Source organism: Schistocerca piceifrons, chromosome 2 (assembly GCF_021461385.2).
Source record: "Schistocerca piceifrons isolate TAMUIC-IGC-003096 chromosome 2, iqSchPice1.1, whole genome shotgun sequence".
Classification (NCBI taxonomy): Eukaryota; Metazoa; Arthropoda; class Insecta; order Orthoptera; family Acrididae; genus Schistocerca; species Schistocerca piceifrons.
The window spans coordinates 878,160,187-878,186,661 of record NC_060139.1 but is presented as its reverse complement, the minus strand read 5'-3'; the positions used below and the strand labels follow the sequence as shown (position 1 = coordinate 878,186,661).

At 47.3% G+C, this 26,475-nt stretch overlaps 7 non-coding genes across 7 annotated transcripts; all 7 read left to right on the top strand.

Annotated features, from left to right (window-relative positions):
- The first annotated feature begins 375 nt into the window (after nucleotides 1-375).
- Trnal-caa lies at nucleotides 376-491 on the top strand. Its single transcript has 2 exons — nucleotides 376-413; nucleotides 446-491. It is a non-coding gene; the product is annotated as a tRNA-Leu (tRNA).
- A 6,798-nt stretch (nucleotides 492-7,289) lies between these two features.
- Nucleotides 7,290-7,405, top strand: Trnal-caa. Its single transcript has 2 exons — nucleotides 7,290-7,327; nucleotides 7,360-7,405. It is a non-coding gene; the product is annotated as a tRNA-Leu (tRNA).
- A 701-nt stretch (nucleotides 7,406-8,106) lies between these two features.
- Trnal-caa lies at nucleotides 8,107-8,222 on the top strand. Its single transcript has 2 exons — nucleotides 8,107-8,144; nucleotides 8,177-8,222. It is a non-coding gene; the product is annotated as a tRNA-Leu (tRNA).
- Nucleotides 8,223-8,923: 701 nt separating this feature from the next.
- Trnal-caa lies at nucleotides 8,924-9,039 on the top strand. Its single transcript has 2 exons — nucleotides 8,924-8,961; nucleotides 8,994-9,039. It is a non-coding gene; the product is annotated as a tRNA-Leu (tRNA).
- Nucleotides 9,040-20,490: 11,451 nt separating this feature from the next.
- Nucleotides 20,491-20,606, top strand: Trnal-caa. The gene is made up of 2 exons: nucleotides 20,491-20,528; nucleotides 20,561-20,606. It is a non-coding gene; the product is annotated as a tRNA-Leu (tRNA).
- Nucleotides 20,607-21,307: 701 nt separating this feature from the next.
- Trnal-caa lies at nucleotides 21,308-21,423 on the top strand. Its single transcript has 2 exons — nucleotides 21,308-21,345; nucleotides 21,378-21,423. It is a non-coding gene; the product is annotated as a tRNA-Leu (tRNA).
- Nucleotides 21,424-22,124: 701 nt separating this feature from the next.
- On the top strand, nucleotides 22,125-22,240 carry Trnal-caa. The gene is made up of 2 exons: nucleotides 22,125-22,162; nucleotides 22,195-22,240. It is a non-coding gene; the product is annotated as a tRNA-Leu (tRNA).
- The last annotated feature ends 4,235 nt before the right edge of the window (nucleotides 22,241-26,475 follow it).

Below are 26,475 nucleotides of genomic sequence, written 5' to 3'. Positions count from 1 at the left end.
TCCTCTGTACAATAACAGTCGCTGATGAAATACAGAGAGCTCGAAATAAATTCATATACTCAAAATATTACTTTATGGAGATTACAACGTGACCAAAACTTGAGATATTATTCGACAGATAGACCTCTGCATTCTGTCTAATCTCTGATGTCTATAACAGACGACTTAGTTTCGAACAAAATGTATTGAGTGCCGTGATTATACGGATTTGAGAAACTCTTTTGGTGGTACATTCTGCGCTACATTTGTGCGGCTGCACCTGGCGAACGTGTAACGGGTGCAGAACTCATGCCGGTGTACTGTGGCAACGTGGATGCGACAATTACATCAACTGTAAGTTCTCTAATAGAACAAACGAGGAGCATCAAATCAAGTGTCAGGATGGCCGAGCGGTCTAAGGCGCCAGACTCAAGGAAAAACCTTGGCTGCAGTAGCAGCTAGAGCCTTCTGGTCCTCGAATGAGGGCGTGGGTTCGAATCCCACTCCTGACACAGATTTTGTCGCTTCTCTGGAGCACCCTGTGTATCATTGAGATCCTTTGTAAAGTGCAACAGCACGATTCTGGCCGTGTTCTCCTAAGTGAAACCAAAAATTTGTATCAAACACAAGCGCACCTACGGCAACCAAACTGTTTCTTTGGTAGTGTGAGCTACAAACAGAGAGTGTTGGTTGTAAATACGACGTTCCCTCGTGAGGTTACTTCCGCGCCACAGCCGCAAACACGTCAAAAGGGACACTTGTGGTATGAAAACGACTCTTGTCTGGAGATGCAGAGTGCTAACGACAGTGTGAGGAAACAGTGCAGGCTGACCAGTACGTCCTCTGTACAATAACAGTCGCTGATGAAATACAGAGAGCTCGAAATAAATTCATATACTCAAAATATTACTTTATGGAGATTACAACGTGACCAAAACTTGAGATATTATTCGACAGATAGACCTCTGCATTCTGTCTAATCTCTGATGTCTGTAACAGACGACTTAGTTTCGAACAAAATGTATTGAGTGCCGTGATTATACGGATTTGAGAAACTCTTTTGGTGGTACATTCTGCGCTATATTTGTGCGGCTGCACCTGGCGAACGTGTAGCGGGTGCAGAACTCATGCCGGTGTACTGTGGCAACGTGGATGCGACAATTACATCAACTGTAAGTTCTCTAATAGAACAAACGAGGAGCATCAAATCAAGTGTCAGGATGGCCGAGCGGTCAGTTCCGCTTTAGACGCCGTGCAGTGTGGACGTGCCTAGTCTTCCGCTCCGCCGTAGCGTTACGTATAGTGGACTATCGTTTTTGTTTACGTGTTGTGTTGCAACTTCTGTGAGTGTTTCTCCGTCGTTGTTTCGTACCTTGTGTTACTTTCTGTCCTTATTTCCGTGTTTTTTGTGTAGCGGTTTCGACCGCATATTTTGAAAATGTCGTCCCAGGTTATTCCTCGTCAGGCTACAGTTAGTTTTGCTTTTGACAAGTCAACCCGCCATGTGGAACCTAGTTCTCTTGAGATTCATGATTGGTTGGTAGATACCTTTGGTGTTCATTCGGTTCAGGTGCACACTGCTTATTTTGATACCGAACTGTATGTTTTCTTTGTTAAGTTTATGGACCCACTTCAGGTTGATAAAATTCTTTCTAAATACGGTCATCAAGTTCTCTTTCGGCATCGGGATGATTCTGTAAGTACTGTGCTGCTTTCCAATGCTTCCATTACGTACACCAGTGTTCGTGTTTACAACCTTCCACCGGAGGTGGATAATGTCTATCTTAAGGAGGGTCTACAGAAGTATGGTGATGTAAAGAGCATTCGCCTTGAACGCTGGTCAAGCCAACATCGCCTGCAATGTTACAGTGGTATTCGTTCAGTCGAAATGCACGTTAAGCAGAATATTCCATCTCACCTGCAGATCGGTGGATATCGTGTCCATGTAACATATAGTGGTCAGGTTGGCACCTGTTTTTTGTGCAATGAAAGTGGTCACGTGCGTACCGACTGTCCGCGGAGAGTTTTTGTTTTAAAAAATTCTCTCGAACAGCGTCGCAAGTTAACGGTCGCTGACCTCGTTGCAGGTGGTTCTGCTCTTGGTGTAGCACAGTCCAGTGGTAGTAGCGCTCCGCCACAGGTTTTGCGCACCCCTGACACAGAATTTCCTCCTTTGCGTGCTAAATCTGATGTTGTTCCGTCTGTCCCTCAGGTGGGTGTGCCACTTTTGAATAATAAGAGGCGTCGCCCACACGATGGAAATAGTACGGATGAGGATCTCCCTGAGATGCCCCAGTCCGAGCGACCGGCATCCTCCGAGCCACTGTGTACTGTAGCTGCTCCCTGCCCTCCTGAGGTAGCGGTTCCGGTGGCGGCTGCTGGCGCCCCTCCGGCCTCCGACGCAGCTTCTCTCGAGTCGGGTCGTCGGTCGGACCTGTTGGCGCCGTCTTCCGAACCGACTTCGATGTCACAACAAGTGGAGCCGCGACAACTTCCTGCTTCGCTGCCCCATACCTCTGCCAGCGGAGCTGCTCCGCTTCCTTCCAACTCTGCGGCCTCCGACCTTCCTGCTCACGTTTCGCCTCCGTGCAGTCCATGTTTGCCGGAAGCTAGTGCAGGTGTTGACCATTCCGTTTTGTCGGATGTTTCCCCCGCGACCCCGGATCCCGCATGTGGACCGGCGCGGGTGGTGTCGGATACAGAACTTGACCCTCCTACGTCACCGGCGGCTGAAGCTTCCTTGCCCGTCAGCCGACGCAAGTTACGCGTTCAGCCGAACGTTAATGCTGTTCTTAAAAAACCGAAACGTAAGGGATCCGCGGAACGGGGTAGCAGTCCCCCTCCCTCGGAAGCCTCCGTCACCCCTGCTATGGACTGTGACGCTGGTGCGTCGGTGTAGGTGATTTGTTTTCTCGCTTTTCTCTCTATGGTTCAAGCATACACCTTTCTTACCTTAAATGTTAACCGTATTGAGTCCGACGTTCGCATTGCCTCTTTGCGGCAGTTTATTTACGACGCCTGTGCGGACGTAGTGTTTTTGCAGGAAGTGTTGTTTTCTGATCTCTCTCTACCTGGATTTCAAACTGTTTTTAATGTCGCGCCGGAATATTCAACAGGAACTGCTCTTTTCTTTCGAGAGGGCATTCCTATTACTGACATTGAATTCCGTGACTCTTGCCGTGGGATTGGTTGTCGTCTTTTTGATCTCCGCCTCGTTGTTTTGGATGCCCCCTCTGGTTCGGGTCACACTGTGGCTCGATCGCGCTTTTATAAAGAAGAGCTTATTTATCTTTTGCGCCAGAGTCCTCGGAGTCTCCTGCTCGGAGGCGATTTTAATTGTGTTTTACGCCCTGAAGACCAGTCCCCCAATTTTAATTATTGCCGTGATTTACATGACATAGTACGTACGATGCATCTGCGTGATGTTTGGGAACACAAATATCCAACCCTGGTGAAATATACGTTTTTTACCGCGTCCTCATGCAGTAGACTCGACAGATTCTATTTATCTGATTTTTTATGTGATAAAATTCTTTCTGTCGATGTTATTCCTACTAGTTTTTCTGACCATTGTGCTTTTACTGCGACTGTAAATCTTAGTCACCAACCTGCAAAACTTTATCGTTCCCAGTGGATGTTAAATGTTTCCCACCTTGCCGACAGTGATATGGATGATGTTATAAGCGGCGTGTGGGAGCGATGTCTTCGCTCTGTCCCGCGATACCCCTCCTTGCTGGTTTGGTGGACTGCGTTTGCCAAGCCCAAGATTCGTCAGACTTTGATTTTTTACTGTTCTGCAAGGGCGCGTGATTTTAAGAACACGCATGAATATTACTACTCTGTCCTGCGTGAACTGTATGACGCGGCGGGTACCTCTCCTCTGCGGATCCATGATGTTCGTCGTATTAAAGCCAAGCTCTTGAGCCTTAAACGACGACAGATGGATGGTCTGCGAGTTAAGTCGAAACCTCACTCTCTTGTTGAAGGTGAACTGACATCCTTGTACCACCTGCTACGGCATCAGACTCGTCGTCGTCGCTCCTTCATCTCTTCTCTTACGGTGGATGATGGACGACAGCTTATTGCACAGGAGGAAATGATTCGTACTCTTCACCAATATTACACTAGTCTCTATTCTGCCGATGATTCTGGTGAGTCTCTTTCGGAAGATGTCTTTGGGGATCTAACTGCGACGATCGCGCCTGACGCGAACGGCGAATTTCTCCGGGAATTCCAGGTAGATGATGTTTTCGATTTTATTGCTCGCTCTCCGTCCAGTAAATCGCCGGGTCCAGACGGCCTGCCTAAAGCATTTTATCTCCGTTTTTGGCCTCTTTTGGGTGGCATTTTTACGCAGATTTTAAATGAGATTGTCAGGGGGATGGATGTGCCTGCCGATTTTAAAGTAGGGAAAATTGTTTTAATTCCGAAGTCCTCTGGTCGTTTATCTGCTGCCAATCTTCGTCCGCTCACATTGCTGAATTTTGACTACAAGACAGCTGCTAGAGCGCTCAACAGCCGGTTGTCTTCTCTGCTTCGGGGTGTGATTGGTGCACATCAATGTTGTTTTCATGATAGATCTATTCTGACACCAGTAGCCGAATATCGGGATGTTGTCTCGGTTGCGGCGGTTACAAACGTACATTGTGCCTTTGCCTTCCTTGATTTTTATAAGGCTTTTGATCACGTCAGTCATGTGTTTTTAGATCGTGTTTTAGGTACAATAGGTTTTAACGCTTCATCACGTGGTGTTCTTGGCAATTTGTATAGGGGAATAACAGCTCGGGTGTCAGTCAATGGGCAGCTGACGCCGCCCATTGCTATCCGCCGCGGAGTGCCTCAGGGTAGTCCGCTCTCTATGTCTTTATTCGTATTGTCCCTGGAACCGCTGCTTCGGACTATTGCTCTCAAGCTTCAGGATATGTCCCTCTCTGGTGGGAAGCTCTCTGTTAAGGCATATGCGGATGATGTCGTTGTTCTCCTCCGTCAACGTGATGATATCCCGTTGTTAAAAGGGGCAGTTGATGCATACTGTCGTGTCTCTGGAGCGCGTCTCAATCAGGGTAAATGTAAGTTCCTTGATATTCGAGGATTTCGCGATGCTGACGTCCCTTGGGCCACTTTTGTCGATCGCCATACGTCCTTGGGGATTATCATTGATCGGTGTCCTCTAAAAATGGCGGCTCTCAATTGGAAATCTGTCACCGAGAAGATACAGGGGGCTCTGATGGTCCATGAGCAGCGCTCTGCTACCATTTTGCACAAAGTCAGAATTTTAGACACCTACGTTTTATGTAAAGCTTATTATGTTGCTCAGCTGTTCCCACTTCCCATGATGGTGGCGAAAAGGTTGCGCCAATTGTCTAGCAGGTTTATATGGAAGGGCCATCTATTCAAGATGCGTTACGAGGTAATGACGAAACCGCGTATCTCCGGAGGCTTGGGCCTCTCTGACATTACTCGCAAGGCGTCTGCTTTGTACGTCCGCCGAACGACTCTAATTGTTACGCAAGAAATGACTTCAATTACATCCAGGCTTTTTACTGTTGTGCGTCCGGCGAGCCTTGCTCCACCTGTCGATGTCGGACGCCTAAATTTTAAGTTGAAACACATTCGGGAATTTTACATTGCGGTGAGTTACCTCGGTGACGTTTTCTTGCGGTGACCGGTGCCAACGACCAAGGGCTTGATTGCCCGCTGGGAGGGGCTGGCCGGTCCCAATCCAATAGAACTGGCGTCTCCACCTGTGTCCTGGAGGAACGTCTGGAAGAATGTTAGTCTGCCGATCCACTCTATGGCCGTGGCGTCCACGTGGTATAGGGTAATAAATAATTTGGTTCCCACCAATGTACGACTGCACCGTATTGGTCTTTCTGACACGGACACCTGTACTCGGTGCGGTCTCGTGGATACCCTTGAACATCGATTCACCTGCTGTGGGCACCTTGCTAATTGGCGTTGGCTCAGGAAACAACTTGCTTTTGTCACTAGGTCTGCTGAAGCCGCGTATACTATTGACATCATCGTCCGGCCCGATTCTTCCTTTTTTCCGCGAACGAAGCTCCATACCGTCATGTGGTTGATTGGCCATTTCGTACATTTTGTCAACAGTTGTCATGAAGCGGATGGACACCTAGCGTTTCGGCAGTACATGCTTACTGCTTACTGGCAGCGCTTGCGATTGCCAGGCCTCCGAGATGATTTTGCCAATATGCTTTGCCTGACATTTGAAAGAGAGGGTGTTGGCTAAGGTCATCTGTGTGAGCCATTTTCTTTTATACTGTTTCTGGATTTGCCGCCTTTACGTATGTTTCTTCTCTACACCAGGACTGAAGTTTTTCGTGTTTTAATCTTTATTTCAGTAAGCAGTCTACATTATATAGTCATGCTTTAGGATTTTAATTTCAGTAGTGTACTTCTTTTGAAGTGGCTGTGTTGTGGATGTTCCTTAATATTTTTTCAATAGATATATTTGTTAGATAGAAAAAAAAAAAAAAAAAAAAAAAAGCGGTCTAAGGCGCCAGACTCAAGGAAAAACCTTGGCTGCAGTAGCAGCTAGAGCCTTCTGGTCCTCGAATGAGGGCGTGGGTTCGAATCCCACTCCTGACACAGATTTTGTCGCTTCTCTGGAACACCCTGTGTATCATTGAGATCCTTTGTAAAGTGCAACAGCACGATTCTGGCCGTGTTCTCCTAAGTGAAACCAAAAATTTGTATCAAACACAAGCGCACCTACGGCAACCAAACTGTTTCTTCGGTAGTGTGAGCTACAAACAGAGAGTGTTGGTTGTAAATACGACGTTCCCTCGTGAGGTTACTTCCGCGCCACAGCCGCAAACACGTCAAAAGGGACACTTGTGGTATGAAAACGACTCTTGTCTGGAGATGCAGAGTGCTAACGACAGTGTGAGGAAACAGTGCAGGCTGACCAGTACATCCTCTGTACAATAACAGTCGCTGATGAAATACAGAGAGCTCGAAATAAATTCATATACTCAAAATATTACTTTATGGAGATTACAACGTGACCAAAACTTGAGATATTATTCGACAGATAGACCTCTGCATTCGTCTAATCTCTGATGTCTGTAACAGACGACTTAGTTTCGAACAAAATGTATTGAGTGCCGTGATTATACGGATTTGAGAAACTCTTTTGGTGGTACATTCTGCGCTATATTTGTGCGGCTGCACCTGGCGAACGTGTAACGGGTGCAGAACTCATGCCGGTGTACTGTGGCAACGTGGATGCGACAATTACATCAACTGTAAGTTCTCTAATAGAACAAACGAGGAGCATCAAATCAAGTGTCAGGATGGCCGAGCGGTCTAAGGCGCCAGACTCAAGGAAAAACCTTGGCTGCAGTAGCAGCTAGAGCCTTCTGGTCCTCGAATGAGGGCGTGGGTTCGAATCCCACTCCTGACACAGATTTTGTCGCTTCTCTGGAACACCCTGTGTATCATTGAGATCCTTTGTAAAGTGCAACAGCACGATTCTGGCCGTGTTCTCCTAAGTGAAACCAAAAATTTGTATCAAACACAAGCGCACCTACGGCAACCAAACTGTTTCTTCGGTAGTGTGAGCTACAAACAGAGAGTGTTGGTTGTAAATACGACGTTCCCTCGTGAGGTTACTTCCGCGCCACAGCCGCAAACACGTCAAAAGGGACACTTGTGGTATGAAAACGACTCTTGTCTGGAGATGCAGAGTGCTAACGACAGTGTGAGGAAACAGTGCAGGCTGACCAGTACATCCTCTGTACAATAACAGTCGCTGATGAAATACAGAGAGCTCGAAATAAATTCATATACTCAAAATATTACTTTATGGAGATTACAACGTGACCAAAACTTGAGATATTATTCGACAGATAGACCTCTGCATTCGTCTAATCTCTGATGTCTGTAACAGACGACTTAGTTTCGAACAAAATGTATTGAGTGCCGTGATTATACGGATTTGAGAAACTCTTTTGGTGGTACATTCTGCGCTATATTTGTGCGGCTGCACCTGGCGAACGTGTAACGGGTGCAGAACTCATGCCGGTGTACTGTGGCAACGTGGATGCGACAATTACATCAACTGTAAGTTCTCTAATAGAACAAACGAGGAGCATCAAATCAAGTGTCAGGATGGCCGAGCGGTCTAAGGCGCCAGACTCAAGGAAAAACCTTGGCTGCAGTAGCAGCTAGAGCCTTCTGCTCCTCGAATGAGGGCGTGGGTTCGAATCCCACTCCTGACACAGATTTTGTCGCTTCTCTGGAACACCCTGTGGATCATTGAGATCCTTTGTAAAGTGCAACAGCACGATTCTGGCCGTGTTCTCCTAAGTGAAACCAAAAATTTGTATCAAACACAAGCGCACCTACGGCAACCAAACTGTTTCTTCGGTAGTGTGAGCTACAAACAGAGAGTGTTGGTTGTAAATACGACGTTCCCTCGTGAGGTTACTTCCGCGCCACAGCCGCAAACACGTCAAAAGGGACACTTGTGGTATGAAAACGACTCTTGTCTGGAGATGCAGAGTGCTAACGACAGTGTGAGGAAACAGTGCAGGCTGACCAGTACATCCTCTGTACAATAACAGTCGCTGATGAAATACAGAGAGCTCGAAATAAATTCATATACTCAAAATATTACTTTATGGAGATTACAACGTGACCAAAACTTGAGATATTATTCGACAGATAGACCTCTGCATTCGTCTAATCTCTGATGTCTGTAACAGACGACTTAGTTTCGAACAAAATGTATTGAGTGCCGTGATTATACGGATTTGAGAAACTCTTTTGGTGGTACATTCTGCGCTATATTTGTGCGGCTGCACCTGGCGAACGTGTAACGGGTGCAGAACTCATGCCGGTGTACTGTGGCAACGTGGATGCGACAATTACATCAACTGTAAGTTCGCTAATAGAACAAACGAGGAGCATCAAATCAAGTGTCAGGATGGCCGAGCGGTCTAAGGCGCCAGACTCAAGGAAAAACCTTGGCTGCAATAGCAGCTAGAGCCTTCTGGTCATCGAATGAGGGCGTGGGTTCGAATCCCACTCCTGACACAGATTTTGTCGCTTCTCTGGAACACCCTGTGTATCATTGAGATCCTTTGTAAAGTGCAACAGCACGATTCTGGCCGTGTTCTCCTAAGTGAAACCAAAAATTTGTATCAAACACAAGCGCACCTACGGCAACCAAACTGTTTCTTCGGTAGTGTGAGCTACAAACAGAGAGTGTTGGTTGTAAATACGACGTTCCCTCGTGAGGTTACTTCCGCGCCACAGCCGCAAACACGTCAAAAGGGACACTTGTGGTATGAAAACGACTCTTGTCTGGAGATGCAGAGTGCTAACGACAGTGTGAGGAAACAGTGCAGGCTGACCAGTACATCCTCTGTACAATAACAGTCGCTGATGAAATACAGAGAGCTCGAAATAAATTCATATACTCAAAATATTACTTTATGGAGATCACAACGTGACCAAAACTTGAGATATTATTCGACAGATAGACCTCTGCATTCGTCTAATCTCTGATGTCTGTAACAGACGACTTAGTTTCGAACAAAATGTATTGAGTGCCGTGATTATACGGATTTGAGAAACTCTTTTGGTGGTACATTCTGCGCTATATTTGTGCGGCTGCACCTGGCGAACGTGTAACGGGTGCAGAACTCATGCCGGTGTACTGTGGCAACGTGGATGCGACAATTACATCAACTGTAAGTTCTCTAATAGAACAAACGAGGAGCATCAAATCAAGTGTCAGGATGGCGGAGCGGTCAGTCTGCCTTCGGCAGTGACACAGTGCGGACCGTGTTGCCTGCCGGCCGCGCTGTGGTGCGCGCGCCTGTTTGTTTACGCCGGAGCAGCTTCGCGTGTGCGGTGTTGTGAGTTTAGAACGAGATGGCACACTCGTACAGAAAAACGACTTTGAAGTTCAGTTTTGCGAACGACTATACACGACCAAAGGCACACGAGATTGAACGTTTCTTCAGAGAAGAGGTAAAAATCGATCCACAGGAAATCGTGGGAATCAATTTATCGCTCGTTTCAAGCGTCGTCTATGTCAAGCTTGTTGACGAGGCTGCTTGCGAAAGACTTCTACAACGATCACCGAACGGGTATCGTTTCTGTCATGCCGAGGGGAATGTTGGTGCGGTTACAGTCGATCACGCGGGAATGGGGATCCGCACTATACGAGTCTTCGAACTTCCGTTTGAGGTCCCGTCTGAACTTGTTACCGACGCCTTTCGACCATATGGTACAGTTCTATCCCATGTGGCCGAAAAATGGACGAGTTTTACCACGTATCCCGTTTTAAATGGGGTGAGACAAATACGGATAGAACTGCGCAAGCACGTCCCCTCTTATTTGTACATAGGAGGTTGTCGAGCGATTATAATCTATGATGGGCAACCTCGCACTTGCTCGGGGTGCGGGAAAGAAGGTCACGTCCGCTCGGAATGCCTCCAGCGACGTTTAGTGCAAACTCCACGGGATGACGTTCAGGCGCCACAACCGACGACTGTCTTACCGTTGACCTTTGTGGAAGCCCTGAGAGGCGACGTGAGGGAGACTTCCGATGGGCACCAGCAGCTGCCCCCTATAGAGAACATGGACGCCAACGGGCTGGAACTCCGACCACCGGTTCCACCACAGCAGACACAGGACACCACAGAAGAGATGCAGCTGACGGCCGCTCCAGGCTCATCCGTGGTGGCTGCCAGTGCTTCCACCGAGAGCGTGATAGGCCAGGCCCAAGACGGAGGATACGCAACCCCAACGGCCGATGCGGAAGCAAGGCAACGGAAACAGCGTTCGCCGAAGAGAAGAAAGAAGCGTCGACTGACTTCTGCTGACGATAGCCATAGTCCCGAGGGGACAGTGGACGACAACGACAGTATCGACCTGAGACCAGTGGATTCAACAGATACCGAGATGACGATGCAGGAACTACAAAGCGACGATAACTTGAACTCTCCTTCTGGTAACCGGAAGGCGGAAGTGGAGATGACAACTGTCCAACACCAGAGCGATGACAACGTTACCTCCCATCCTTCGACCAGTTCCGGAAATATGCTGGGGGACTGGGCGCAAGAAATGGACCAACAGGAACAGGATGAAAATACGAACGCGACGATTGAGGACAGTCCTGGCCAGAGGCCGGGAGGGGTCGGGAAATGTTGACCAACTTAGTGTGTTGAGGAGCGCCGGGGGTACAGATGGACGCTTAATGACACCGCCCTACAACTGATGAACACAAGCCAGGCGTACCGCATTGCCACGATAAACATTAATGGCATACGGACACCGCTTAAAATTCAAATGCTGAAAGATATGTTACGCGCTGCGGACGTGGATATTGTACTCCTACAAGAAGTGCGTTTCACATCGCCGCCAGAGTTCTACGGTTACGAGGCACATTATTCAGTGCACGATGAAAGTGGATGCGGTGTGGCGATTCTCACCAGGGAAGGAATAGGAGTGGAGGACGTCAGGTCTCTCCCTTCGGCACGCGGCATAGCGATCACTGTCGACGGCGTTCGTTTCATCAATTTATACGCACCATCTGGCTCCACAAAACGAAGAGAAAGGGCGACTTTTTACACCGAAGAGATAGCACCGTTGTTCGCTGGACGCTTTGATAACTATATAGTGGGCGGCGACTTTAATTGTGTCGTCGACAAAAAGGACCAAGTACCGCATTATGTGCCATGCATGGAACTGCGTGCGTTGCTCACCGAAATGGCGCTTCTGGATACCTGGGAACTGCAGCATGGTGACAGACCGGGTTATACGTTTGTCACGGGACACTCGGCGAGTAGACTTGATAGAGTGTACGTGACACGCGCTCTACGGACGACGATACTGGATGCCGAAATCTGGCCAGCGGCTTTTACGGATCATATGGCGTACGTCTGTACGATTTCACTAACGCGTCAGAAGAAATGGCGGAGTAAAGGTCACTGGAAAATGAATTGTGCACTTTTACGTGACACTGAATGTCACCGGTCGATAGAGGCGGCCTGGGAGACCTGCGTTCGCCGCCAACGAGCATACACCTCGGTTCTCCAGTGGTGGATTAAATGCGCAAAACCAACGTTACGGCGAACGTTGATACGATACGGGCAGGACAAATCGCAGTGGAACCGCACAACGGCTGATTTTTATTTTACAGCCCTGAGGGAGCTGATGACCCAACAACCATCGCCGGAAAGGCACACCGCCATGCGCAGGATAAAAGCCAAGTTATTACAGCTGACGAGACTAAGAATGGATGGTATAATGGTCCGGGCGAGACTGGCGGACACAGTTGCTGCCGAAACCCCCTCCATGCACCACGTGGTACGTGAACGCCAACGACGACGCAGGACTTTGATCAGGGAACTAATCTCTGAAACTGGCCAGCAAGTTGTGCACCAGCGTGATATTGCGCATGTGTTTACCGACTATTTCCGCCAGTTATATGGACCTGTACATGTGAACCACGAGACACTACATGATGTCATCTCGGAAATGCCAGATAGAGGACCACCACTGGATGCAGAGACTTTCATCACAGCGATAACAGAGGACGAGCTGACAGACGCAATTGCCAGGGGGGCTCCGAACAAGTCCCCAGGACAGGACGGTTTCCCAATTGAATTTTACCGCGCCTTTGCATACCTCATGGGACGGACCTGGATTCAGATGTACAACGAACTCCTGTTACCGCAGACTGAGATACCTGCCGAATTCACGGAGGGTATCATCATCCCAATACCCAAACCACGCGGTGGCAGAAATCCAGGAGATTATAGACCACTCACTCTCTTGAACTGCGACTATAAGATTTTCGCGCGCATCCTTGGGGCTCGCCTGCGGTCTTCACTTTCTGATAGACTCCTCATAGATCAAACTTGCCTCGGCGGTAAGAGCAACGTACATACATCGCTCAGTGACTACCGAGATATCATCGCGTTAGCAGCGGCATGCCGAGTGCGTGGGGCACTCGTCGCTATTGACTTCGATCATGCATTCGACAGAGTGGATCATACCTTTTTGCATGCGGTGATGGGCAGATTGGGAATCCCACAGGCCTTCATCCTAGTGATCATGCGACTGTTACACGGCGTACGATCCAAGGTCTCGGTGAATGGGCGGGGCACTGACTACATCGTTATTTCAAGGTCAGTTCGTCAAGGTTGCCCCCTTTCGATATTTCTGTATGCAATGGCTTTGGAACCCTGTCTATATGGTCTCCGAAGACGGTTGGAGGGAGTGCCGTTGCCACAACTGACCTTTCATTGCCGCGCTTATGCTGACGATATGATGCTGGTGGCACGGACAGGCGAAGAAGTACGTACGGCGTTGGCATGGATACAGCGATATGGGATGGCGGCAGGAAGCGTGCTTAATCTACAAAAAACACGCTGCATGAATGTCGGTCGAGGATTACAACCGGGGGAGGAAGGCCCGCTCATCTTGGTTAAGACCATAAAATGCCTAGGTATTACGTTCCACACGGATGTGCAGCGGACAGCAGCGGATAACTACCGACGCATATTGAAGCTGACGCGGACAATGGTGCTGTTACAGAAATTAAGAGCGTTGGATATGATTCAGAGGGTGACCTATGTTAACGTATACCTAGCACCGAGACTCACTCACGTAGCGCATGTCCTGCCTTTAACGCGCACAATGGCATCACGGATACAAGAAACTTTCGGAACCTACGTGAGTGTGGGACACCTGTTTAAGATCCGATACACAACGCTTACGCTACCACCTGGAGAGGGTGGACTTGGTCTAGTGAACGTATATGAAAAGGCACGGGCGTTATTCGTCAGTACGATTTTCCGACAGTGGCGCGGTCAATTTCGCAATATCTCGGGTGCGTTGGCTGACGTACTAGCGCCCACTTCAATGCTGCCCCCAGTCGATGTGGGCCATATTTCACCGAAGCTGTCACATTTCAAGTCTTTTTTTTTGGAGCTTAGCTATGTCAGAGATTCCTTCCCAACAACACGACTACCGACGACGCGAGACGTATACCAACTCTTACTGCGCCGGTGCCCCAGGAATACCCTGGAAAAGAAGTACCCAGACAAGAACTGGCGACAGATATGGCGCGTTATACGGAACGTTTACCTCCCAACGTCGGTACGCTCAACATGGTATGTGGTGATAAATAGGAAGTCGCAACGAATCAACGGCGGCACGCGATTCATTTGGCAGACACTCCACTATGTTTAGGCTGCGCAACAGTGGACACTGATGAACATCGTTTAACATGTAGTGGGACGGCTCCAGTGTGGCACTTGGCACAACAGATATTGGCGTTCCTGTTACGCTCCGCCCCTCACACAATTTCATCAGAGACGCTTTTTTTCCCCCAAGAATATTATTTCCCGGTCCAAAAAACCAATGCAGTGACATGGGTGCGGGGAATGGTGGTGGGCTACGTGTATAACGAATCGGAAAAGGACAAAATTGATTTTTGGCATTTTCTCCTGGATGGACACACGAAGCTGCAACAGCATAAGAAATATAGACAAGACTTCGCTAATTACTTGCGACTTACATTTACCGACCCGCCGGCCAGATGGGGTGTGACGGGTGAGAGATGAGATAGACGAAGAAGCCGAGATAGACTTCGATCACACTTACGGACCCTTAGTTCATTTCGAGAAGACGACCCAGTCTTACACCAACGTCTGGAGAACGAGTCGATAGATGGCTCTCTTGCTCTATCGAACGTCGGGACGTGAGCAGGTGTCGCCCCCGACACGAATTTCATTTCATTGCTACAGGAGCATGTTTCTTTTGTATTTGTACTATCCGCAATGTCTTCATGTCTTTCATTTGGGAATTTTCAGTTTTATTCATTTCATTAATTAATTAATTTTCTAAGTAGCCACTATTTGTCAACATATGGACTTTGTAGACACTATTTATGCGATGGTACAACAACATGTATGTCAGCAAAGGTGGTAAGCCTGACATTGGATAAAAAAAAAAAAAAAAACGCACAAAGGTGCGTTGCCCCCTGCAAAACTCGATGCCGCGACCAATAAGAGGCGCAGAACTTGTGACAGCAGTGGCTCTGATACCGACACCTCTAGTGCACATGAGACCGCGAAAAAGGACGATCGGGAATCCGGCTCGGAAGCGAAAGCTCCAATCGGTGAGGCTATTGTGGACGCTTCTCCTCCCACACTTTCAAGTGCCGATACTTCCGTGGAAGTTAAGCAGTTGCCGCTGGCTAGTGCCTTAGAACTTCCGCGACAGCCAACTCCGGCCGACCAACCTGTACGTGTGGCTCACATTCCTGCAGGATGTACACACACAGAGGCCTGTGATGGTGGTATACAAACACCTCTGAGCGCCGACGGTACACATCACGTGGCAGCCGCTTCGGTTCAGGACTCACAACAAGGGGAATGTCAACAACTCCAGGAAATAATACAAACACAGCTGTCCGGGTCTGTCGGTGACAACAAACCGTTGCGGGCAGAGAATGTTGCCAAACAGGCTGATAGTGCGAGTGATAGTTCAGCTGCTCGCTCGCCGGCGGTGTCGCCGCGTGCGATCCAATCGAGGGATGTGCCGGGAGAGCAGCTTGACATCACCCACGACCCTCCCACGCCGCCGGCTGCGGAGGTGCTCCACAGTGTCCGCCCCAGGATCCGAGTGCAACCTAATGTAAATGCTGTGCGTAAAAAGAGTAAGAACAAAGACGCAAGAATACAACTCAGTGACGTCACCGACACGAATTTCCCGGCCACAAATATGGAATGGCATGAAGATGTTGCCCTTTAAAGATATTTGCTCCTTCCGCCTCTCCAACGTACTGTCATTATGTCGCAAGCCTATACGATCACGACATTAAATATTAATAAAATCCGGTCGGAGGTGAAACTGAGTGCCTTAAAACAATATCTCTATGAGTCGGGAACAGATATCGCTCTTTTGCAGGAGGTGGCCATGCCACACTTAACTGTTCCTGGTTTTGTTGCTATTACAAATTTTTCCCCCGACTCGAACGTGGGGACTGCCATCTTACTTAGAGAAGGCATTCCCGTCACTCAGGTTGACAAGTTAGATTCCGGTAGAGGTGTGGGTGTCACCGTTTTTGGCGTCACCATCATTAACTTGTACGCGCCTTCTGGCAGTACCTATAGAGCGGAACGAGCAAACTTTTTTAAGGAACAAATCATCTATTTGTTACGGAAAAATCCCGAACGTGTTATCATTGGAGGTGATTTTAATAGTGTATTATCCCAGAAAGATCAGTCCCCGAATTTTAATTATTCGCCTGAATTAAAGCGTCTCGTGACCGACCTCAAACTGAAAGACGCGTGGGAAATTAGGTACCCGACCTTGGTACGATTCACACACATCGTCGCGAATTCCTGCAGCAGAATTGACAGGATTTATGTTTCCGACGTTTTAGAGAAAGTCTTGTTACGAATTGAAACAATACCCTCCAGCTTCTCTGATCACAGTGGTGTCGTTGGGTGCCTGAATTTGCTGCCACAACCAACGCGTTGGTATAAAAATCAATGGAACTTGAACGTCTCCTTATTAACGGATGCTGACCTAGAGGCGGCGGTGCGACGCGCTTGGGAGCAGTGCTTGCGCACTACCACAAACTTTCGTAGCACCATAGCGTGGTGGACTCAGCATGCAAAACCCAAACTGCGAAAAGTTGTTATATTCTTCGGTATTGAAAGAGCAGCCGCGATAAAGAAGACGATGGAGTTCTACTACACTGTCTTACGCGACCTCTGTGATACAGCTGACGCCGCGAACACCAGAATAGACGACATTCGACAAGTAAAGGCGAAATTAATCAATCTTAAGAGGATGCAACTGGAAGGTCTTAAGATCAAATCTAAAGTGAAGTCGGTCAGGGACGATGAAACAGCCGCTCTATACCACCTTGTCAAACATGCTAAGAACAGAAGGAGGACTTTTATTGAGGCCCTGAAACTCGGTGATGGCACGACTGTCGGCACCCAGCGAGAGATTATCAAGGCACTACACGACTATTTTGTTGACACCTACACGTCAGCGGCTACTCATGACGACTGCTATGACGAATTGTTTAGTGCCATTTCCTCTACTATAACTAGAGAAGACAATGACACCATTTCTTTGGAATTTAGTAATAAAGATGTTTTGGAGATTGTCTGCCACACGCCGATCAGGAAGTCCCCTGGTCCTGACGGATTACCCATTGAATTTTACAGGAGGTATTGGCACATCATCGGGGACAAAATCACCCAATTAGTGAACGAAGTTTTTCAAGGGAAGCCTATACCACTTGCCTTTAAGGAATGCACAATTGTGCTTATCCCTAAAAGCAGAGGTACCAATAATATCGCCAACTTCCGCCCCATTTCATTGTTAAACTCCGATTATAAAATAGTCGCCCGTGCAATCAACACGCGAATGATGCCCCTCACTGCAAAATTCATTGGACGTCAGCAGACATGTGCCTTCGGGAGAACTGTATTGCAAACGGCGGCTTTTTATCGGGATATCATTGCTTTAACGAACGCCAGTAACGTGAAGTGTGGGCTGATGTTTCTGGACTTTTTTAAAGCCTTTGACCTCGTCGCTCACGAGTACCTCCTTGAAACCATGAAAAGATTCGGTTTCTTGCAGAACGCGATTGGCATGATCACAAACATGGCACTGGGGATCAACGCAAGACTTTCTGTCAACTCGCAACTAACCCAACCGATTCAAATCAACAGAGGGATTCCACAAGGCAGCCCTTTGTCCATGTTACTTTTTGTTCTTTCACTCGAACCTCTGTTACTCCAACTGCAGGCGAAACTCACAGGGCTAACACTTTCAGGATAAAAAACTGTCGTAGGCGCCTATGCCGACGATGTGGGTGTGGTTGTCCGCAATGAGAATGATGTCACCACTTTAGCGGCTCACCTCCAGCAATACTGTTTGGCGTCGGGGGCTAAATTGAATGACAAGAAAAGTAAATTTATTAACCTCTGCGGCCTCCAGCATTTGCGAGTTGGCTACGCTCAGGAAGTCAGCGTCCACAAGGCTCTCGGCATCATATTGACGGCGTCCTCTTTAAAGATGGCGGCGGCAAACTGGAGGGAAATAGTGCGTAAACTTAACGGTGCTCTCATTGACAATTCCCACAGAAGCCTCAATCATTTTGATCGGATTCATCTGGTCAACTCCTGTATTTTATCCAAAGCCTTCTACACGGCGCAGCTCCTGCCACTGCCTGCAGTCATTGCTAAGCAAATTATGTCGAAGGTGACCAATTTTATTTGGAGAGGGGAAATTTTTCGCGTGTCTGCCAAAACCGCGACACTCCACCCCCAGAATGGATGGATGGGATTAGTAGATATCAAGGTGAAAGCGATGGCTCTCTATGTTACAAGGACGACCGCTATAATTAACAATGATCCTTCCGGCATTACAGCGCAATTATTCACTGCCGTCAGGCCGCAAAGTCTTGACCCACCGCTGAATATTCAGCCCATCTGTTATCGGCTAAAACATATCAGAGATTATTACCTTTCACGGAGCTACATCAGTAAAGAGGTCATAAACTCTCAACGTTTAACTGCACAAGCCATAATAGCGGACTGGAGACAACACGAAGGAACGAATCCTTTGGCAACGAAGCTCGGTGGCATGAACTGGGATATTGTATGGCGCAATGTCAGTTCCCGTGTCCTCAGTTCCGATGCTCGCACTGCCTGGTACAAAGCCATCAATGATGTGGTTAGCACGAACGAGAGGTTACATAAAATCGGGCTCAGTGACACCCCTCTCTGTCGTCGCTGCCAACTGACGGATACAGTTATCCACCGTTACACCTGCGGGGACCGTCTCCAGAACTGGGTTTGGCTTCGACAAAAAATAGCTCTTATTACCAGGACTACAACCGCCAATGTTTCGTCAGCACTACTGTCTCGTCCTGATGTGCATTTTTATCCGCAGACGAAAAACAATGCAGTTTTGTGGTTGCTGGGTACCTATTCCAGCTACGTCTTTAATAATTTTGGCGGTGACAATTATTTGGAATTCAAGATGTTTATGGATATCGAATTCGCCAAAACATGTACGTACCCGAATCATGGAAAACTCTTCGGCAATATGCTTAAAATAGCGTTTCATCGCATGGGTATCGGATAGGTCAACTGAGTGTGAAGGGGTGAGGCCGGGCCGCGGGACACCAGTAGTGCCGCGAAGAGGCCCCACTGCTTCTGTGTCGCGTTCGGACTCCCCCTCACACTGCGGCTTTCACTGACTCGCTGGACACTGGCTACAGGAACTTTCATTAAGTGAGATAAGAAGCTGTGTTTATGTTACGTTTATTCTTCGAGCAGCACTTCTACTATGCCCAAGGGCGAAGTCTTTTCGTTGTCTTTTTCACCATTCCAATTTATTTTCCTAGAAGGTTACGGGTTTCGTTTTTCATAAAAAAAAAAAAAAAAAAAAAAAAAAGTGGCGCAATTGGTTAGCGCACGGTACTTATAAAGCAGTAGCCGTGAGCAATGCCGGGGTTGTGAGTTCGAGCCTCACATGGGGCATACTTTTACCAATTGTTCCTTTTTTTATGTGCTCTCGTTGTGTCTTTACATCCACTTTTTTTTTTACTGCTGTGTGGAAATGACCGAGGTGGTCAATCGGCGTTTTCAGTTTCAAGTTGGTTGAAAAAAAAAAAAAAAAAAAAAAAGCGGTGTAAGGCGCCAGACTCAAGGAAAAACCTTGGCTGCAGTAGCAGCTAGAGCCTTCTGGTCCTCGAATGAGGGCGTGGGTTCGAATCCCACTCCTGACACAGATTTTGTCCCTTCTCTGGAGCACCCTGTGTATCATTGAGATCCTTTGTAAAGTGCAACAGCACGATTCTGGCCGTGTTCTCCTAAGTGAAACCAAAAACTTGTATCAAACACAAGCGCACCTACGGCAACCAAACTGTTTCTTCGGTAGTGTGAGCTACAAACAGAGAGTGTGGGTTGTAAATTCGACGTTCCCTCGTGAGGTTACTTCCGCGCCACAGCCGCAAACACGTCAAAAGGGACACTTGTGGTATGAAAACGACTCTTGTCTGGAGATGCAGAGTGCTAACGACAGTGTGAGGAAACAGTGCAGGCTGACCAGTACATCCTCTGTACAATAACAGTCGCTGATGAAATACAGAGAGCTCGAAATAAATTCATATACTCAAAATATTACTTTATGGAGATTACAACGTGACCAAAACTTGAGATATTATTCGACAGATAGACCTCTGCATTCGTCTAATCTCTGATGTCTGTAACAGACGACTTAGTTTCGAACAAAATGTATTGAGTGCCGTGATTATACGGATTTGAGAAACTCTTTTGGCGGTACATTCTGCGCTATATTTGTGCGGCTGCACCTGGCGAACGTGTAACGGGTGCAGAACTCATGCCGGTGTACTGTGGCAACGTGGATGCGACAATTACATCAACTGTAAGTTCTCTAATAGAACAAACGAGGAGCATCAAATCAGGTGTCAGGATGGCCGAGCGGTCTAAGGCGCCAGACTCAAGGAAAAATCTTGGCTGCAGTAGCAGCTAGAGCCTTCTGGTCCTCGAATGAGGGCGTGGGTTCGAATCCCACTCCTGACACAGATTTTGTCGCTTCTCTGGAGCACCCTGTGTATGATTGAGATCCTTTGGAAAGTGCAACAGCACGATTCTGGCCGTGTTCTCCTAAGTGAAACCAAAAATTTGTATCAAACACAAGCGCACCTACGGCAACCAAACTGTTTCTTCGGTAGTGTGAGCTACAAACAGAGAGTGTTGGTTGTAAATACGACGTTCCCTCGTGAGGTTACTTCCGCGCCACAGCCGCAAACACGTCAAAAGGGACACTTGTGGTATGAAAACGACTCTTGTCTGGAGATGCAGAGTGCTAACGACAGTGTGAGGAAACAGTGCAGGCTGACCAGTACATCCTCTGTACAATAACAGTCGCTGATGAAATACAGAGAGCTCGAAATAAATTCATATACTCAAAATATTACTTTATGGAGATTACAACGTGACCAAAACTTGAGATATTATTCGACTGATAGACCTCTGCATTCGTCTAATCTCTGATGTCTGTAACAGACGACTTAGTTTCGAACAAAATGTATTGAGTGCCGTGATTATACGGATTTGAGAAACTCTTTTGGTGGTACATTCTGCGCTATATTTGTGCGGCTGCACCTGGCGAACGTGTAACGGGTGCAGAACTCATGCCGGTGTACTGTGGCAACGTGGATGCGACAATTACATCAACTGTAAGTTCTCTAATAGAACAAACGAGGAGCATCAATTCAAGTGTCAGGATGGCCGAGCGGTCTATGGCGCCAGACTCAAGGAAAATCCTTGGCTGCAGTAGCAGCTAGAGCCTTCTGGTCCTCGAATGAGGGCGTGGGTTCGAATCCCACTCCTGACACAGATTTTGTCGCTTCTCTGGAACACCCTGTGTATGATTGAGATCCTTTGTAAAGTGCAACAGCACGATTCTGGCCGTGTTCTCCTAAGTGAAACCAAAAATTTGTATCAAACACAAGCGCACCTACGGCAACCAAACTGTTTCTTCGGTAGTGTGAGCTACAAACAGAGAGTGTTGGCTGTAAATACGACGTTCCCTCGTGAGGTTACTTCCGCGCCACAGCCGCAAACACGTCAAAAGGGACACTTGTGGTATGAAAACGACTCTTGTCTGGAGATGCAGAGTGCTAACGACAGTGTGAGGAAACAGTGCAGGCTGACCAGTACATCCTCTGTACAATAACAGTCGCTGATGAAATACAGAGAGCTCGAAATAAATTCATATACTCAAAATATTACTTTATGGAGATTACAACGTGACCAAAACTTGAGATATTATTCGACAGATAGACCTCTGCATTCGTCTAATCTCTGATGTCTGTAACAGACGACTTAGTTTCGAACAAAATGTATTGAGTGCCGTGATTATACGGATTTGAGAAACTCTTTTGGTGGTACATTCTGCGCTATATTTGTGCGGCTGCACCTGGCGAACGTGTAACGGGTGCAGAACTCATGCCGGTGTACTGTGGCAACGTGGATGCGACAATTACATCAACTGTAAGTTCTCTAATAGAACAAACGAGGATCATCAAATTAAGTGTCGGGATGGCCGAGCGGTCTAAGGCGCCAGACTCAAGGAAAAACCTTGGCTGCAGTAGCAGCTAGAGCCTTCTGGTCCTCGAATGAGGGCGTGGGTTCGAATCCCACTCCTGACACAGATTTTGTCGCTTCTCTGGAACACCCTGTGTATCATTGAGATCCTTTGTAAAGTGCAACAGCACGATTCTGGCCGTGTTCTCCTAAGTGAAACCAAACATTTGTATCAAACACAAGCGCACCTACGGCAACCAAACTGTTTCTTCGGTAGTGTGAGCTACAAACAGAGAGTGTTGGTTGTAAATACGACGTTCCCTCGTAAGGTTACTTCCGCGCCACAGCCGCAAACACGTCAAAAGGGACACTTGTGGTATGAAAACGACTCTTGTCTGGAGATGCAGAGTGCTAACGACAGTGTGAGGAAACAGTGCAGGCTGACCAGTACATCCTCTGTACAATAACAGTCGCTGATGAAATACAGAGAGCTCGAAATAAATTCATATACTCAAAATATTACTTTATGGAGATTACAACGTGACCAAAACTTGAGATATTATTCGACAGCTAGACCTCTGCATTCGTCTAATCTCTGATGTCTGTAACAGACGACTTAGTTTCGAACAAAATGTATTGAGTGCCGTGATTATACGGATTTGAGAAACTCTTTTGGTGGTACATTCTGCGCTATATTTGTGCGGCTGCACCTGGCGAACGTGTAACGGGTGCAGAACTCATGCCGGTGTACTGTGGCAACGTGGATGCGACAATTACATCAACTGTAAGTTCTCTAATAGAACAAACGAGGAGCATCAAATCAAGTGTCAGGATGGCCGAGCGGTCTGTTCCGCTTGCGACGCCGTGCAGGTCGCACGTGTTGTGCCTTCGCTCCGCAATAGCGTGTGCAAGCCGTGACTACTTTCCTTGTTTACGTTGTTTGCTAGATTTGCTGTATTGTGCTTGCGTCAGTTCACTTTTAGTGTTTTGTGACGTTTTGTGTTAGCGGTCTCGACCGTTTAATAAGTGGATATGTCGTCCAGGTTGTTCCCAATGAAATGTACTCTGTGTTTCGAATTTGACAAGTCTACACGTCATGTTCAACCGAGTTCCATGGAAGTTCACGATTTCATAGTGGATGTCATTGGTATTACGTCTGACCAGGTTCATACTGCCTATTACGACACAGATCTCTACTGTTTCTTCGTCAAGTTGTTAAACCCTGTGTTACTGGAGAGGATTCTGTTAAAACATGGTAGCAGAGCTGAGTTCCGTCATCGTGACGCCTCGGTGAGTACTGTTCTCATATCCAATGCTGATGTAGAATACAAAAATGTCCGTGTGTACAACCTGCCGCCGGAAGTTGAAAACTGTTATTTACGTGAGATTTTGACGAAGTATGGGGAGGTCAAGCAAATCCGTAACGAACGTTGGTCTAGTCAACATCGGTTACAGTGTTTTAGTGGCGTCCGGTCAGTCGAAATGCACGTCAAGCAAGATATCCCCTCCCATCTTATTGTTTGTGGGTATAAAGTTCATGTCACGTACAGTGGGCAACCAGGCACATGCTTTATTTGTAATGAAACTGGCCACTTGCGTACGAACTGCCCTAAACGTGTATTTGTTCTCAAAAGTACTTTGGAACAGCGTAAAAAGTTGACATTGGCCGATCTTGTTAGGGAGGCACCAATCACGGACATCGAACGCCCTCGTGATAGTGAAATATTGCCCCCGGAGCCTGGTTTGCCTGTTGCCGACTTTCCACCCTTTCCTTCAAAACCGGTTACAGATACGCCTGCCTCCAAATCTGACGTGCAGCTGCTGAGCCACAAACGGCGAAGAACGTGTGATGATGATAGTCCGGACGAGGCTCTCCAGGAATTAGAACTCGACGTCCCAAAAGAGATGCCGGTTACGGTTACTGACTCAAGTTTTTCTGAACCGTCGCACGCAGCTGTCGACGCTGCGGCTATTGACGTCATTCCGAGTGACGTACAGGCAGCTTTGGCACCACAACAGCCGAGCACGCCGCCTGAAGTCGGGACGTCACCACAGGCCGACTCACAACAAGCGCGTGCTTCCGATAAGCATAACGAGGAAGGCAGTACTTGTGTACAAACTGCAGGAAGTCAAAGTCCGTCTACAAACAAACACGAAGTTCGTGCTAGTGACAACAAACAAACTTGTCCACCTTCTGAGTCAGTTCTTTCTGCAGATCAGATGGCTGAGGCGTCACATCACGTTATGGATTGCGAAGTCACTCAGGACCCTCCCACACCTCCGTCTGCCGATGTGTTCCCCAGCAGAGCACGTAGTAGGACCAAAGTTCAACCGAACGTCAACGCAGTACGGAAGAAAAACAAACCCAACGACACACAAGTGACTGTTCGTGATCCTCCCGACAATGCAGCCCATTCCGAAGTTTCTCTGACATTGTAATGCGACCAGTGTTGTTTAGTGACCCTTTACGTACCTCACTGTAATAATGGCACAAGCGTACAAATTCGTCTCCCTGAACATAATTAAGATTCGATCTGATCTCAAAATTGCGGCCCTACAGCAGTTTCTATACGAATCTGACGCTGATATTGTGTTGTTGCAGGAAGTTACTGTTTTAAATCTCTTCATCTCTGGTTTTAAAACCATATCAAACGTTGCTCCTGAGGAAAGTACAGGTACCGCACTTTTATTACGGGAAGGTATTCCAGTTGGGGAGATCGAGTTTTTAGATTCCGGTCGAGGAGTGAGCTGTAAAATTTTTGATGTAACCCTTGTTAATTTATATGCCCCATCAGGCAACAGCAACAAATTCGAACGGTCACGTTTTTATAAGGAGGATGTTACATATCTGTTGAGGAGCAGTCCTCAAAACCTGATAATAGGAGGTGACTTCAACTGTGTTCTACGTAAAAACGATCAGTCCCCTAATTTTAATTACTGTAAAGAACTGCACGAGCTCGTTAAGAATATTAAGCTGAAAGATGCTTGGGAACTTAAGTATCCTACTTTAGTTAAATTCACTTTTTTCACCGTTACTTCATGCAGCCGTCTGGATAGGATTTATCTATCGGACTGTATCAGTGACAGACTCCTAGCGGTTGACGTAATCCCGGCTAGTTTTACCGACCATTGCGCTTTTACGGCAACGGTTCACTTAAATCGACAGCCTACCAAATTATTTCGTTCCCCGTGAATGTTAAACATATCGCATCTGGCGGACGCTGAGTTATTTGACGTTATCAGGCATGTGTGGGAAACTTGTTTGCGTTCCATCACTTTTTATCCGACTAAAGCGATGTGGTGGACCACTGTTGCCAAACCAAAGCTTCGAAAAAGTCTCATTTATTATAGTGCTCAGAAAGCACGCGCCTTCAAGAGGACCTTTGAGTTTTACTACACTGTGCTGCGACAACTGTATGATTCATCCACTGCGACCAATACTAACTTTCCGTCAATTCAACGTGTCAAGGCTAAACTTGTCAGCTTGAAGCGTCAACAATTGGAAGGTCTGAAAGTTAAATCCAAACCTAAATCTGTTTTAGCCGACGAAATGACATCTATGTACCATTTATTCAAGCATTTATCACGCCGCCGCCGGGCTTTCATTGATGTTTTGGAAAGAGATAGTGGGGAATTACTCTCTACTCAAGCGGCCATTATTAGTGAAATTCACCAACATTTCCAACGACTGTATTCCAGTGAAATTGTCAATGAACCTGCTGTCAGTGCAGTGGTCAATGTTTTTGATAGGGCGATTAGTCCTGCTGACAATGTCGACTTTTTATCGGATTTCACTCCCGAGGAAGTTTTAGCCTTGATCTCTGAGTCGCCTTCCTTTAAATCGCCTGGTCCTGATGGTTTGCCCAAGGAATTTTATATCAAATTCTGGAATGTCCTTGGTGGTACTTTTACTGAAATTGTTAATGAAGTCATGAGTGGTGGTCCTCTTCCTGCCGACTTCAAAGTGGGTCGAATTGTTTTAGTCCCGAAGAGAACTGGTCACAAGCGAGTTGATAATCTCCGTCCAATCACATTATTGAACTTTGATTATAAAACGATTGCCCGAGCGATTAATAGCAGAATGACCCCCATCCTTGGGAAAGTTATTCATTCACATCAGTCTTGCCTTCCAGGGAGATCCATTATGACTCCGGTTGCAGAGTACAGAGACGTTATTTCAGTAGCGGCCGTAACCAACATCAAATGTGCTTTCCTTTTTCTTGACTTTTGCAAAGCTTTTGACCGCGTTAGTCATCACTATTTAGAACGCATCCTGCAACGAATTGGACTCGAAGAACGAGCTGTTGCAGTCATTCGGAATATGATAACCGGCATTACTGCTAGGATCACAGTTAACGGT